Raw genomic sequence first — 17,722 nt, forward strand, 5'->3', positions numbered from 1 at the left:
GAATGGAGACAGGTTAACCCCTATTGACATCAATGGACCTGGGGTTGAGAGGGTGAACAGCTTCAAGTTCCTCAGCATAAGCATCATTGAGGATCTCAAGTGGTCTGTATGTACTGTCTGTGTGGTGAAAAAAACACAACAGTGCCTCTTTCACCTCAGACGGACAAAGACATTTGGTATGGGCCCCCAAGTCCTAAGAGCTTTCTACAGGGGTACAATTGAGAGCATCCTGACTGGCTACATCACTGCCTGGTATGGGAACTGTACCTCCCTCAATGGCAGGACTCTGCAGAGAGTGGTGTGGACAACCTAGCGCATCTGTATTTGTGAACTTCCCACTATTCAGGACATTTGCAAAGAAAAGTGTGTAAAAAAGGCCTGAAAAATCATTGGGGACCCAAGTCACCCTAACCACAAACTGTTCCAGCTGCTACCATCCAGGAAACAATAGCGCAGCATAAAAGCCAAGACCAACAGGCTCCGGGACAGCTTCTTCCACCAGGCCATCAGACTGAGTAATTCATGCTGACAGAACTGTATGTCTATGTTATATTGTTGTACATACTATTTATTATAAATTACTATAAATTGCACATTGCACATTTAGATGGAGACGTAATTTAAAGAATTTCACTCCTCAGGTATATGAAGGATTTAAGTAATAAAGTCAATTCAATTCAATTAATGTGTGGGGTAACATCAGGCATCTGGCTGATCCAGAGGTGGGTTGACACGCTCATGGTCATGTTGTGATACCAGGGGCATGGTAGCAGAATGTTCCAAATCTTGGTGGGTTGGTTTAAGGAGATCTACTAAAATACATTCAGGTTTCCTCTCCTATTTATGATAAAAGCCTTTTATCTCCATTCCAAAATGTGGAACAGACCATCGTAAGGGGACCTAAAGGGATGCTGGTGCACATTATGGCAGATGAAAATGAACGAGGCAGAATATAAGTCAACAGGAACCCAAGAGTGCTGTACACCATGATGGTAGACAGAAATAGGTGCAAAGGAATTGAGCTTTCGGAGGAGGGCGGAACACTAATAAGAGACCAACCAGGTGGTTGTGGTATCACAAATAAAATCACCTGGTACTTGTAACGGCTGCCCATATGCCAACTCAGCCATGGACAACTGCAGGTCCTCTTTTGGAGCCATTCTGAGCCTCAGCAGGACCCACTGGAGACCATCCTGGTCACTGGAGCTCACAGTGTTCACAGACCTCTGATGTCTCTATGCACTGTCAATGTCGAAGTTGCAAGACGGTCGATTCTTCTTAGCATTCATACCAAAGTGATTGTGTAAAAGCACAGGCCCAGCATAGTCAGTTTTGTAGCCGCTGGTGTGTGTGTGTGTGTGTGTGTGTGTGTGTGTGTGTGTGTGTGTGTGTGTTGGAAGCCCTGCTGATTGGGCTTACTGAGGTAGAGAAAGGAGGAAGCATGAGGCAACACTGCCTGGCTGAGTGTAAACTATCAGCCGTTTTAGCAAGCTCCCTACAGTCCATCACGGGTGCATAGCGAGGGCTATGCAAACTTGCTCAGGCATTTGCTGCATAAAGAGTTCTTTACCAATAAAACAAGGATGCTGATTTCCCAGGAGAGATCAATTAATGTGTGGGGTAACATCAGGCATCTGGCTGATCCAGAGGTGAAGCTCTGATGGCTTAGCATCCCCCAGGTCGGGCAAAGAGAGCAACTGTTTGGTACACTCAGACTCTGATAGTCCAAACGTGTCTGTAATAGGTGAGTTTTCAGCATGCAACATTTTTCACATTCGGGAGGGTGTTCAGACAAACCCACCACTCTCTCTGTCATGGAACTACTGAGTAATACTACTATATAGTAACATCTGGTGTCATTGGTGGATATTTCCCACAGTGTGAATTGGGCCTCAGAATATACAAACAAAGCAAAGGCATTTTGCTCCCAAAACTCTTGCAGTTTCAAAGCAGCTGCGTTGGCCAACATGTTGAATGACTCTGGAATCATCCTAGAGCATCAGAGTCACCAATAGCTGTCTTTTTCAGTTCGAATAGCAAGTTAATTTTTCCCCTTTAGCAAACGCATTGGAAACTTCAAGAACTTTTACTTTCAGCAGAGAGCCACAAATGACAAAGGATCACAGCCTTATAGCCACCTACAGCTCAATATATTTGCCACAATAAATTTTAAGGACCACATTATGTACTGTTTCATGACTTTAATCTTGGAAATAATATGTTTCCAACAATAAAAAACACAATCAAGATTAAGCTGAGAAAAGAAATATTTACATAAAATATTTCATTATTGACATGGAATGTTGTTGATGTGTTTTACATTTGTTGAGCAGATCTTTCTTTGCCCATCTTCCTTAGACTACATTGTTCCTTTTTGTGTGGTGTAGGTTTTCATAAATAAAATGGCAGAGGCATTTTAAAGTTCATCGGAAACTGTAATGACTCACTTTATTGTCAACCAAACACAGAACTAGAAGGGCCGAGATGGCCTGTTTCCTTGCTGTAATTGTTATATATGTTATATGTTATATAGAACATAAAGCACGGTAAAAAAAAATTCACGTCATTACGTCATCACGTTAGAACAGCCTCTTAAAGTGAACCCCAACTCAATGTTGGTGGTTGTGAATTGTGCCCATGTTTCCACCCATTACAATACCCCACACAGTGAATAAATATTCGGCTCATCCTGACTCCTGGACAACCTGACCCAGAAGTCCTATTCCCCTTGTTCATTTCTCTTAGCTCTCCAGATTTTTTTTTCAAGTACTTATAAAATTTCCCTTTGGAAGCATTGATTGACTCTGTGTCCCCTACCCTTGCAGGCAGTGAATTCTCGACCCTAAGCGCTCCCAACATTGACAAAGGACTGTCTACATATATTTTCATGTATCATTTTCCCAAAATGTGACATCAATGCTTTCAGCCACTGAACCATCCACCAATGGGAAGAGCCTACTTCTACCCTGTCTAAGCATATCCTATTCCCCTCAGTCTCTCTTATCCTTCATTGTTTGAAGGAAATCAACCCAGGCTTTTTTCAGACTAACCTTATGGCTGAAATCCTTGTTCCCTGGAAACACTATAGTATGTCCTTTCTAAATATGATCATTCCTCCCAAACGGAATTGGGCTCAATATTCCAGTTGAGTTCTTCTTGCATTTGACCATGTTCTCTGCTGCTCTACTCTCTCTATACCCATGACTGTGTAGTTAGGCTTAGCTCAAATTCCATCTATAAATTTGCTGATGATACAACCATTGTTGGCAGAAACAATACACACAAAGTGCTGGAGAAACTCAGCAGGCTAGGCAGCATCTATGAAAAAAGGTAGGTCAAAGTTTTGGGCTGAGACCATTTGGCAGGACTGGAGAAAATAAAGATGAGGAGTAGATTAAAAAGCTGGGGCGAGGGGAGAGAGAAACACAAGGTGATAGGTGAAACTGGGAGGAGGGTGGATGAAGTAAAGAGCTGGGAAGTTGATTGGTGAAAGTGATACAGGGCTGGAGAAGGGGGTGTTTGTTAGGAGAGGACAGAAGACTGTGGAAGAAAAAAATGGAGGTAGGAACGCTAGAGGGAGGTGATGGGCAGGCAAGGAGATAAGTTGGGAGGTCCCACTTCTTCAGGACATGCCAGAACAAAGGAGATGTCCTGCTGTTTCAAAGAAAGGGGCTTCTCTTCCTCTTATTTTCCCCTCTATCATGACCCCACTAAGGAGCACCAGGCCATTTTCTCCCACACCATCACCAACATCTCCCATCCACTGCTACCAACCCTATAGTTCCCACACCCCGCACTTCCCGTTTCTACCTCCTACCCAAGATCCACAAACCTGCCTGTCTAGGTAGGCCCATTGTCTCAGCTTGCTCCTGCCCCACTGAACTCATTTCTGCATACCTCGACACTGTTTTAACCCCCTTGTTTAATCCCTTCCTATGTTCGTGACACTTCTCACACTCTGAATTTTTTTCGATGGGTTTAAGTTCCCTGGCCCCCACCGCTTTATTTTCACCATGGATGTCCAGTCCCTATATACTTCCATTCCCCACCAGGAAAGTCTCAAAGCTCTCCACTTCTTTTCGGATTCCAGACCTAACCAGTTCCCCTCTACCACCACTCTGCTCCGTTAGTGGAATTAGTCCTTACTCTTAATAATTTCTCCTTTGGCTCCTCCCACTGCCTCCAAACTAAAGGTGTTGCCATGGGCACCCATATGGGTCCCAGCTATGCCTGCCTTTTTGTTGGCTTTGTGGAACAATCCATGTTCCAAGCCTATACTGTTATCAGTCCCCCACTTTTCCTTCACTACATGACGACTGCATTGGCGCTGCTTCCTGCACGCATGCTGAGCTCGTTGACTTCATTAGCTTTGCCTCCAACTTTCACCCTGCCCTCAAGTTTTCCTGATCCATTTCCGACACCTCCCTCCCCTTTCTAGATCCTGTCTCTATCTCTGGAGACAGCTTATCTACTGATGTCTACTATAAGCCTACTGACTCTCACAGCTACCTGGACTATTCCACTTTTCACCCTGTCACTTGCAAAAATGCCATCCCCTTCTGTCAATTCCTCCATCTCTCCCACATCTGCTCTCAGGATGAGGCTTTTCATTCCAGGACGAAGGAGATGTCCTCCTTCTTTAAAGAAAGGGGCTTCCCTTCCTCCACCACCAACTCTGCTCTCAAACACATCTCTCCCATTTCACGCACATCTGCTCTCACCCCATCCTCCCACCACCCCACTAGAAATAGGGTTCCCCTTGTCCTCACCTACCACCCACCAGCCTCCGGGTCCAACATATAATTCTCCGTAACTTCCGCCACCTCCAACGGGAACCCACCACTAAGCACCTTTCCTTCCCCCCACTCTCTGCTTTCCGCAGGGATCGCTCCCTACTCGACTTCCTTGTCCATTCGTCCCCCCCATCCCTTCCCACCGATCTCCCTCCCAGCACTTATCCTTGTAGGCGGAACAAGTGCTACACATGCCCTTACACTTCCTCCCTTACCACCATTCAGGGCCCCAAACAGTCCTTCCAGGTGAGGCAACACTTCACCTGTGAGTCGGCTGGGGTGATATACTGCATCCAGTGCTCCCGGTGCGGCTTTCTATATATTGACGAGACCTGACACAGGCTGGGAGACCATTAGACCATTTCGCTGAACACCTACGCTCTGTCCGCCAGAGAAAGCAGGATCTCCCAGCGGCCACACATTTTAAAACCACGTCCCATTCCCATTCTGACATGTCTATCCACGGCCTCCTCTACTGTAAAGATGAAGCCACACTCAGGTGGGAGGAACAACACCTTCTATTCCGTCTGGGTAGCCTCCAATCTGATGGCATGAACATTGACTTCTCTAACTTCTGTTAATGTCCCCCCTCCCCTTTGTACCCCATCCGTTATTTATTTATTTATTATTATTACTTATCTCTTTCTTTTTCTCTCTCCTTTTTTCTCCCTCTGTCCCTCTCACTATACTCCTTGCCCATCCTCTGGTCTTCCCTTCTCCCCTTTTCTTTCCCCCTAGGCCTCCCGTCCCATGATCCTCTCATATCCCTTTTGCCTATCAACTGTCCAGCTCTTAGCTCCATCCCTCCCCCTCCTGTCTTCTCCTATCATTTTGAATCTCTCCCTCCCCCTCCCACTTTCAAGTCTCTTACTATTTCTTCTTTCAGTTAGTCCTGACGAAGGATCTCGGCCCGAAACGTCGACTGTACCTCTTCCTATAGATGCTGCCTGGCCTGCTGCGTTCACCAGCAATTCTTATGTGTGTTGCATGACAGCAACTATATTTCTTTGGGAGCTTGAGGAGATTTGGAATGTCAGCTAAAACACTCAAAAACTCCTATAGATGTACCGTGGAGAACATTCTGACAGGCTACATTACTGCTGGTATGGGGAGTGGGGTGGGGTGTTGGCTATAGCACAGGATCAAAGTAAGCTGCAGAGAGTTATACAATTAGTCAGCCTCATCATGATCACTCACCTCCGTAGCATCCAAGACATCTTCTAGGAGAGCTAACTTAGAAAAGCGGCTCCCATCATCAAAGACCCCAGTACATGCCTTCTTCTCATTGTTACCATCAGGAAGGTGGTGCAGAAGCCTGAAGGCACACAATCAGAGATGCAGGAACAGCTTCTTCCCCTCTGTTAACTGATTCCTAAATGGGCATTGAACCATGAACACTACATCGCTAGTTTTTTTTAAATTTCCATTTTTGCACAACTTACCTTAATAGAACTGTTTAATATATATATACTTACTGTAATTCAGATTTATTCTATATTGCATTGGACTGCTGTTGCTGCTAAGTTAACAAATTTCACGACATATGCCGCCGATATTAAACCGGATTCTGAATAATAGATCCTCAGTTGCTCTTGTGTAAATAACCACAGTGGCTCTGTCCTGACACTTTTCTACATTTCCTTTTAGTTCTTGCAGTAATTGCTGTTAATGCCTTTGGCTAGGAAGATTCTCAATTCAACCAGTCTTAGCAAATTACAAATTGAATAAATATTTAACAATCTGGCATGAAAAATATGTACAAATTTTCCAGTGCCAAAATGTCTTGAAGTTTTTCCAGAGGATATTGAGTAATAAAATTAGCTTTACCTCTGGGATTTTGATCTGTTTCTGGAAGTCAGTGCATAAAAATATCTGGTCTATTAAAGTAGTGAGTCAGAATACTGATTAAAAAGTCTGAAATATTCCTCTGTGCCACTGAAGCAACCCGACCTAATGAGTATTTGCAGCATTTTCTTTTTTTTACAGACTTTTAGTATTTGTAATTTTTTTATAGCACTTCCTGCTGACTGCAATACAAGTTTCCCACAGAGGTCTAGCAGCATCTGTCATGAGAATTTCCACTTTTGAAAAATCTACTTTTGTCAGGTATCAGTTTTACAGGGTCTTTAGTGTTATCAAGCAGCATATTCCTTACAAAACCAAGAAACTAGTGAGCTTTTTAAGCAATTTTCAGAACATGTACAGAATGATAGATTTGAATCTAAAATATATTATTTGATTATAGCAGATGCTGACATATTATCAATAATCTTTATCAAAATATCCTGTATTTTTTTAAATTGCTTATATTTTGAAATGTTTAAATAAAGAAATACCAACTCACAGGCATAATATTAGATTATTTTCAGGCAGGATAGTTTGTTGAACAGTAATTATGACTTACTATGCCATTAAAAACTCATTTAGATTGCATAAGATTTACGGAGTACTTTACAGTGGGACTAGTTTGTAATGTGGTTAAGTTCATATCAGTTCATATCTTGATTATGCAGACAAAGGCTGCGAGCATTTTGCATCCTGTGAAGATAAGTTGGATCATTGCCAAGAACATCAGATCTCTACATTAAATTGTACAGGTAGAAAATTCCCAAAGTTGCAAATAGTTACTGTAGATGGAGTAAAGTAATAACAGAGGCTTAGAGTTTCACTCTCATTATATCCATAAAGCCCAGTCCATAATTTCATTAATTAGCACTGTAAAACAGAAATCCAAATGTCAGCTTCCTTCCCTTTGCCTCCTATACTGTATAACAACAGATATTTTATTCCTTTGAATCCTGCATTGCCAGCAATTTTATAGCAGAACCTACCTAGCATATCGATCAGAAATAAATGTGGTAATCAACTCTTCTTTAAACTCTGACATAAGCAGTTCAATAAAGAAGAAAATATTGTGAAAGGATCAATGTAAATTTATTAAGAGATGAGGTATAACCCAATTTTCTTTATGAATGTGTAAACCTGTGGTGAGTACACCTGCAGGAGAATTATTTCATATGAGTTAGAATTCGATTCTGAGTTTTGAAATAAGCTATCTCACAATCAGATGACTCCAGTAAATGCATTACATAAATTGTGCAACAAAAATCTGTCCTAAAAACAAGTACAGAAAAGTACTTATTAAAAGAAGTTATACATTTAATTATTTGCAATAAAAGCCTAATTAAAGTGTGTGACTTTATTAGACTTACATGCTTTACATTCTTCAAACCTCCACAGAAAACCGATGTTGAGGATGAAATTCATCAGCATCTTAAATGGATAACTAGGACTTGATCAGTTGAAGTAAAGAGTATTTGAAAATCAAGTCCTCAGACCTGGTACGATACTGAAAATCTTCTTGGCATCAGTGATCCCTCTCTCCTATAAGCTTCAGAGACCTGGACTACCTATACCAGGCATCTCAAGGCACTGGAAGAATACACAACTATGGTGTCTAAAAAATGCCATTATTTCTCAGCAAAGGCAAGTGCTACAAAATAAGCTTCCTCTCCCAGGTCAACATCCCCAGCATTGAGCTCTAATTATTCTCAGTCTACTACATATGGCAGACAGATCAACTCACTCATACCTTCGACTCCAGGGATTTACGAGCTGGACAGAGTGAAAGATGAAATATTTGTTCAAAGTCGCCTTGCAGAAGTGCACAAGGATCCCAAAAAGGAGCATTCCAGATGGTACTAAGAAACTTGAGACATGCAGGTGGAACACAAAGAAGCCTTGCCAAAGGAGATTGCAGCCACTCACAAACTATCCACAAATCCACCCTGTCTCTGTTCCATCTTCAGTTTACAGTTCCCATGTTGATCCTGCCAGAAATCTGAGAGCTCAGAATGGGACTGGAAGCAAATCAGCCTTAAGAACAATGATTTAGGTAAAGTACTCAGAACAAAAGAGCAATTTAGTTGAAGTTAGGGAAGTAGTCGTGGAAGGGCAAAATGCCTAGAAATTCACCCTTGTTTGGTTGTGCTACAACCTACTAATATATTAATGGCATCACAAATGCACTCTGTCTCAGAAATTTATTCCAGTAATTTCAATGGAATTGAATTCATCATACCCAGCGCAATTCACTGCCATTACTGTATAGTATGGTTAGTATTATCAACTAGGATGAATTTCTGTGCTAAGGACATCTTTAACAGCTACGGATACAGAACATTAGGACCACATCAGGAAGAATTATAAACAGTGGAAATTAAAAGTACCGTCTCTGAACACACATAACATTCAAAAAAGGATGGAATAAGGCATGAATAGAGATAAGTTGGCTTGATGTAGCAGCAAATTTAGCAGGAATGCAATCACGTCTTGCTTGTTGTTTTAACAAATGAATTGAGGAGTAAAATGGATCAAAATGCCATTGATGCTTCCCAGTGTGCATAGTGCACCATTTGAATCTGAATTACACACTTTAGCACATTTAGTACTTCAAACAACGTTTGCAACACAACAGTGGCATCAAGTGATGTGCAAAATTAATTTGATGTCACTGCTGTGACATTGGAGCACAGATTTGCAACTGAGAAACAGTGCGCACTTTGAGAAAGAAATCAGAACTTTATGAAAGGCAGAAAGCTCACATCAGCCCTCAAAGGGAATAATCTTAATCAGATTTTTTGGGGGGAGGATATTATTACAGGAGAAAATTATGGATTATTTTCAAATGCAATGATGGACCAGATTTATCAGAATTTTTACAGATGAGGTTCCTTTGTTCATCTTCCCAGGTATTCATCTTGTCATCTTCTGTTGGACACTTGTTGCCTTATTCACCTTGATCATCTAAAGTTCCTACAGCAACTTCAGCTAAAAATTGCCACCATTTAAACTCCAGCCAGAGTGGAACAGAGAATGGGTAATTTGAATACAGTTTTCAAAATCAGTCAGAGCACGGCAGCACAGAACAGACCCTGCAGTTTGTTCAGTCTATACCAAGCTGATTACTGTATCAAAAGCCCACAAATTACACAGCTTGCACATATTGGGTGGCATGTGTGTACCAGTATCATTCCCCCTGTTTCCTGGATGTAACTGGACCTGTCCCAGATCTTGCGCACAGCATCACATCAACATGAGTTTTTGTTTGATAGAATAATGTCAGGCTAAGGAATAGCACAACTCAGATTCTATGGATGTTTTCTTAATAGTTCTTTGCACAAGGATTCTCTACCAATTATAGCACCAAAAGGAAATCATCAATTTAGATGTTTAAATAGCAGTTATGTCAGTCAAAGGAATGCTTCATTATCAATCTCCTGCTTGCATTATATTTCTGCTGTGTGTGGAACATAATATCCAGATGCACCAGTTTGTGAAAGTGAACAAAAAAAACTACTTAAACCAGTGTGAAAAAAAAAACAATTCCTGTTTAATTACAGTTGATAGAATTCATTCTACTGTGGAGTGTTAGAAGAGCTAGGTTAAAAAAAAATTCTACAAGCTATGTAGTAAAACCAGCATATTCACTGGGGACAGTAAAACCTGCAGTGTCTGCAGGAATGAGAGTAAATCTAAGACTCAAGAGATTTATTCTGACTAATGTCTGACTGAATTTTCTCCTCCTGGTTATTCCAAAAAAATCACTCATTTTTTAAGCAAGGTACAGCCAGGTGTCTTGGTGTCTTGCAGTCAGATGCCTACAAACTTTATATTTATAGCATTGTGTTTTGCAGTCTGAAAGCTAAGATGTAAGTTATGTTTAGGTCTGAGTCTGATAGTGACAAGAACAGACAAGAACAATCAATCCCAGTGAGTCAGAGTCAGTAAACTGTTCAGATGACTGGATTGAACAATGTTTCTGTCACCTCTGTAACGTTGGTTCAAGTAAACACCAGAACTAGATGAATGTTCTTTTTTCAAGCCAACTCATTTTATTTTGCCAATTCCGGTTCTATAGTACATGGTGTTCAGCGGACATGACATGAACTCATTTTAAAATGTTTTCCCTATTTGAACACCAACTGGAGCAAAAATAAGAATCTGCTTGAAAAGGCTGGAAGGTTAATTGATACAGAAAGTGGAAATGTAAAGCAGAAGACGGCCAAAGGGTCTGTCCAAGAGATAGTCCAAGCTGACTGCCTGCTCCTGCACTGAGGTTACATGGAGAATAAGAATGCATTGTCTTTGGCTCATCAGTGACCTATTGAAACCACTGGTCTGGAGTGCTCCTGAAAAAAAGAAATGATATTTCGATATAACTCTTTGCTGTTTTATGTTACAAATACAGTACATATTTTATAAAAATGCATTTCAACCTAGACTCCTGAGTTTAGAGCTCACATGCACGGTAGAAGAATGACAACAACTTTCTGTATTGGCTAAGCATTAACTTCATGGACATTTGATTTATTAGTACAAAAATGTACCAAAACAGTGTTGAGATCTAAAATATATAATGTAAATTAATGTGCCTGAAGTGCCTACCTGTCTTAGCATATTACCGCTGTTAGTCCCAACTTCACTTCCCTAATGACAGTAGAACTTCCAATATCTGGCATGTTTGGGACTTCGGTGCTAGGCTGACATCTTGTATTGTATGTTATTCCATTATTTAATCAATTAATACCCCAACATACATTTAATTCACTTTATTTGGATGTTACACAGTTCAGTGGTTTAATAAATTTTCCAGTTGAACCTGATCAGTTTGAAGGAAGCCAGGGCAGAGAACTGGGTGAATTTAAAGGCAGGGTGGGAAACAAAGCCCTAGTGGGTTAGAGAGAGCACAGGAGTCAGCACCCAATGGGCTAAATGCTGAGTATAGTTACTACTGAACAAATGGATATTAGATTTTTGAATTTTACATTAGTGGTGCCAGAAAAGTGTGAACCCTGTAGAATTTTCTCTATTTCTGCATAAATATGACCTAAAATGTGATCAGATTTTCATGTAGATAAAGAGAACCCAGTTAAATAAATAACACAAAATATTATACTTATTCATTTATTTATTTAGAAAAAAATGATCCAATATTACAAATATTTGTTGGAAAAAGTGTGTGAATCTTTGCTTTCGGTAACTGGTTTGACCCCTTGTACAGCAATAATTTCAACCAAACATATCTGGTAACTGTTGATCATTCCTGCATATCAGCTTGGAGGAATTTTAGGCCATTCCTCTTTATAAAACTGTTTCAATTCTGGGATGTTGGGGGGCATCCTTGTATGAACTGCTTGCTTCAGTTCCTTCTACAATATTTCTATAGGATTAAGTTCAGGACTTTGACTCGGCCATTCCAAACCATGAACTTTCTTCTTTTTAAACCACCCTGTTTGTTTTACTCTTATCTTTCAGATCATTGTCTTGTTGTATTGTCCAACTTCTATTAAGCTTCAGCTGACAGACTGCTACCCTGACATTCTCCTGTAAAATGACTTGATACAATTTTGAATTCTTTGTTCCCTCAATGACTGCAAGCTGTCCAGGCCCTGAGGCAGCAAAGCAGCCCCAAACCACAATGCTCCTTCCACCATGCTTCACAGTTGGGATGAGGTTTTGGTGTTGGTGTGCAGTGCCCTTTTTCCTCCGGCATATCTGCTAAAAAGTTAAACTTTTTTCTCACCTGTCCACAGAACGTTATCTCAGAAGCATTGTAGAACATCCAGAAGCTCTTTTTCAAACTTGAGACTTGTAGCAATGTATTTTTTTGGACAGCAGTGGATTCCTCCATGGTATCCTTCCATGAAAACCGTTCCTGTTCAGTGTTTTTCTTATAGTGGACATATGAACAGAGACTTTAGCAAGTTCTACAAATTGCTGCAGGTCTTTTGCTGGCATTGGGTTCTTTTTGATCTCCTTCAGCATTGCACGTTGTGCTCTTGGTGTGATCTTTGCAGGATGCCCACTCCTAAGGAGAGCAGCAACAGCACCGAGTTTACTCCATTTGTAGACAATTTCTTTACTGTGGACTGATAAACACTCAGGTCTTTTGTAGCCTCTTCCAGCTTCATACATCTCTACGATTCTTCTTCTAAGGTCCTCGAGGCATGGCACACATAAACAGATCTTTCTCGAGAAGCGCAAGGTCTGTCAGTAACCTGACTTTGTGTGGCTTTTTTATGGAGCAGGGCAACTCTACAACCCACAGCTCCAATCTCATCTCATTGATTGGAACACCTGACTCCAAAGAACTTTGTAGTGGGATTACCCCGGAGGTTCACATACTTTTTCCAATAAATACATGTAATATTGGATCATTTTTCTCAATAATTAAATGAACAAGCATAATACTTCTGTATTAATTATTTAACTGGGTTCTCTTTATTTAGTTTTAGGATGTACATGAAGATCTGATCACATTTTAGGTCATATTTATGTAGAGAAAATCTAGAAGGTTCACAAACTTTCTAGTTCCACTGTATGCCTTGCCCCGGAATAACCTTCCAAAGTGCACCACTTCACACTTGTCTGAATTACTTTGTACATTTGCCATTTCTTTTCTCATTTTCTAGTTGATCAATATTCTATTGAAACCTGTCACTGTCCACAGTACCACAAGTTTTGGCATCAACTGCAAACTTACTTATCACGCCACCTCCATTCTCATCCAAACCATGAAAAAACGTAACAGGAAACAGTGGGCCCAGCACTGATCTCTCAGCACACCACTGGTCAAAGGCCTTCAATCTGAAAAGCAATTCTCCAATACCATCTAGTAACTCCTTCCATCAAGCCAATTTTGTATTCCATTCGCTAACTTACCCTGAATTCCATATGGTCTAAGCCTCCAGGCAGGATATTGTCAAAAATCTTGTTAAAATCCATATAGACAATATCTATTGTCCTACCCTAGTCAGTTCTCTTTGTCACCCATTCAAAAACTTCAATCAAATTCGTGAAAAATGATTTCCATGCACAAAGCCATGTTGACTATTCCTTTTTAGTCCTTGTCTTTCCATATGCAAATAAATCTGATATGAATAGCATATATGCTATAGGATTTTTTCTGTTTTATTAGAAGTCACATTTTTCATCAGATCCTCTAGTATAATATAAATTGATGCGTGCAGCAAATGTTAGTGAATGCTAAACCCAAAATAAATCAAATATTATGCTGTTTCTCGTTATGGGGATTTTAACCAACTGAGAAACATTCCATCTTGTTTGACAAATAAAATCCATTTTGCAAACATGCTGTTCTAGCACTTGTTATAAGTGACAAGAAGTGGTATAGGATCGTGCTGAGGAAAATGCTAATATAAAAAATATTTCAAGACCCTTTTTTCCCTCTAAAACATTATTATTTATTAAGTAGCTGTTTAGTTTCAATGCTGTATGAAATAATATTTAATTCAACAAGACATTTTAGTACTGCATTCTTTACATTACAAAGACATATTTATTCCAATACAGAAAAATAAGAAAATATTTACAAATTTATCAAGTGATTAACATTAATTTATTTTGATGTATTAATGATATACATTTAATTATCCCTAATGTTCTGTTAACTATTTTCTTTTAGCTTTATACTGTGTACAATTAATAAGATGAAAATAAATAGATGGAGAAGACATAACTATGCCTTAACCCACACTCCATAATCTCTAGTAAATAGAATTTGACTGAATATGTTCACAGTCACAAGTGCACCATAGTCAGCTTTTCGTTTGGGTGAAAATCATCTGAATCAATTGACATCGACCAAAAGTTGGTTTCATAATTATGATTTAGTAAGAATTCTATTTTATTTTAATAGAACAGTGGATAATGTAATAACAAATTCACATACTTGTGAGCAATCTTGACTTGGTAAGATATTTGTAATTCTTATCAGTTCTCCAAGGAGCACAATGAAGGGTGTTATGAATAGATCAGTGCTAGTGTTCTCAATGTTGTTACGATCTTTTCAAAGTTCTTTTCATTCTGATATGTTGATGCAAATCTGAATTCCTCCTCCTCTGGTTCAAAGGTGCTGCACTCAGGTCATCTCGCAGGGGAGGCAGCTCAAAGTTGGATGTTACTGTTGACTGGGATCTCAGTGAAGATGCAACAGATACTATCAGTTCATCTGGAATATATCAGTGAAGTGCAAAAACCAATCCCTTGCACATACCTTCCACCACACTCCCTGCCTCCCTTCCCACAGGCTATTTACTATCTTGGTCCATACATTCATTTTTCTAGGAGTAGCATGTGATTGTAGAATTTCCATCTTGACTGTTAAATACAATTGAAAAATAAACATTAATGTTTCAGATACAAATTTTGATAGGTTGAGCAGTCCAAAATCTTATGGGTGGGATCACAATATTTTGCAGGGTGTATGGTGATCCATTGTTAAGTGAGTTTTAAAATCAGATCATTTAGTTGTTGAATAATCCTGGGGTTTACATTAATCTGGATTAATGGTTTCCAACCTGTTTGTCTGAATACCTCTCTTATTTACGCTTGATTATGTACATTTCCACCCAAAAATACTTCATTTGCCCAAAAATCCTCATTTTGGGGAAGAACTGTCAGTTAGTTTAGCACGCAAGCAACAGGAATTCTGCAGATGCTGGAAATTCAAGCAACACACATAAAAGTTGCTGGTGAACGCAGCAGGCCAGGCAGCATCTCTAGGAAGAGGTGCAGTCGACGTTTCAGGCCGAGACCCTTCGAGTTAGTCCTGATGAAGGGTCTCGGCCTGAAACATCGACTGCACCTCTTCCTAGAGATGCTGCCTGGCCTGCTGTGTTCACCAGCAACTTTTAAGTTAGTTTAGCACAACAGCTTAATGAAAAAGTCATCCGTAGGTGTAGGTGGAACTTTGAGATCAAATGACAGCCCAGTTCATCAGTTTTTCTAAAAGGTTTTCAATCTAAAACATTAACTCTTTCTCCTTCTATAGAGGCTGCCTGATCTGCTGAGTATTTCCAGCATTTTCTATGTTTAGAAATGAATGCATTGGTTCGGATCTTCCAAAATTCCCTGGGTTCCTGCAAAATGCCAGTGGGATGAAAACTCCAAATATACAGTAATACCCTATTCAAGACAAAAAGCGGAGCCCATAGCCAGTTAACCTTGCATCAGCCCTGTGCAAGATATTGGAATCTATTATTAAGCAAGTAGAACCAAAACATTAATAAAAAGTGGATGTAAAATGGACTAACTGAAGAATTAGATGATTTTGGCACACAGTGGGAATGTCAGGGATCAGTGCTGTGTCCTCAATGGCTTAGTCTATTTCAGTTACTTATTTTAAAGTACTGAGCATATGGATACTACACTTGCTAATAGTACTAAGACACTTTGGAAACCAAGTTGCAAGTGAAATGTAAAGGAAAAGGTCGGATGAGAGGTGAAAAGTTTAGCAAATGGAGTATGATTTGGAGAGTATAAGTTGGTAGGAAGAATGTAAAAGCAGAATATTCACAAAATGCTGGAGGAACTCAGCAGGCCAGAAAGCATCAATGGAAAAGAGCATAGTTGATGTTTCAGGCCGAGACCCTTCAGCGGGACTGAGGAAAGAAAGAGATGAGGAGTCAACATTAGATGGTGGGGGGAGGGGAGGAAGAAACACAAGGTGATAGGTGAAACCGAGAGGGGGAGGGGTGAAGTGAAGAGTTGGGAAGTTGATTGGTGAAAGAGATACAGGGCTGGAGAAGGGGGAATCTGATAGGGGAGGACAGAAGGCCATGGAAGAAAGAAAAGGGCGAAAAGCACCAGAGGGAGGCGATGGACAGTTAAGGAGATAAGGTGAGAGAGGGGAAAGGAGATGAGGAAAAGAGAAGGTGGGGGGGGGGGCATTACCAGAAGTTCAAGAAATTGATGTTCATGCCATTAGGTTAAAGACTACCCTGATGGAATATAAGGTGTTGCTCCTTTAACCTGAGCGTGGCCTCATCACGACAGTAGAGCAGAGGTGGCCTTGGATGGGCATTTTGGAATGGGAATGGAAAGTGAAAATTAAAATGGGTGGCCACCGGGAAATCTCACTTTTTCTGGCGGACAGAGCATAGGTGTTCAGTGATGCTGTCTCCCAATCTTCGTTAGGTCTCACTGATACACAAGAGGCCACAACAGGAGCACCGGATACAATAGATGACCCCAATGGACTCACAGGTGAAGTGTCGCCTTACCTACCTAGATGGACTGTTTGGTGCCCTGAATGGTAGTGAAGGAGGAGGTGTAGGGGCAGGTGCAGCACTTGTTCCACTTGCAAGGAGAAGTGCCAGGAGGGAGATCAGTGGGGAGGGATGAATGGAAAAGGGAGTCACGCAGGTGGAGGGGGAGGGAAAAACGTGCTTGGTTGTGGGATCCCATTGGAGATGGCTGTTGATATATAAAAGGCCACACCTCTTGATTGGGAGACTGCTTTGCAGAGCACCTACGCTCCGTCTGCCAGAAAAAGTGGGATCTTCCAGTGGCCACCCATTTTAATTCCACTTCCCATTCCTATTCCAACATTCCTACTGTTGCAATGAGGCCACACTCAGGGTGGAGGAACAACACCTTATATTCCGACTGGGTAGCCCCCAATCTGATGGCATGAACATTGATTTCACAAACTACTGGTAATGCCGCCCCCCCCCCCACCTCCCCTATCACCATCCCCCATTCACTTTTACCTCTCTCACCTTATCTCCTTGCCTGCCCAGTGCGTCCCTCTGGTGCTCCTCCCCCTTTTTCTTTCTTCCATCCAGCTGTCCTCTCCTATTAGATTCTCCCTTCACCCATTAATTTCCCAGCTCTTTACTTCACCCATCCCTCTCCCAGTTTCACCTTTCACCTTGTATTTCTTCTTCCCCTCCCCCACCACCCAAATCTTACTCCTCGTCACTTTTTTTTTTCTCCAGTCCTGCTGAAGGGTCTCGGCTGAAACATCATCTGTTTTCTTTTCCATAGATGCTGCCTAGCCTGCTGAGTTGCTCCAGCATTTTATGTGTGTTGCTTAGATTTCCAGCGTATGAAGAATTTATCTT

The sequence above is a fragment of the Mobula birostris genome, chromosome 6 (genome assembly GCF_030028105.1).
Source record: "Mobula birostris isolate sMobBir1 chromosome 6, sMobBir1.hap1, whole genome shotgun sequence".
NCBI classification, from domain to species: domain Eukaryota; kingdom Metazoa; phylum Chordata; class Chondrichthyes; order Myliobatiformes; family Myliobatidae; genus Mobula; species Mobula birostris.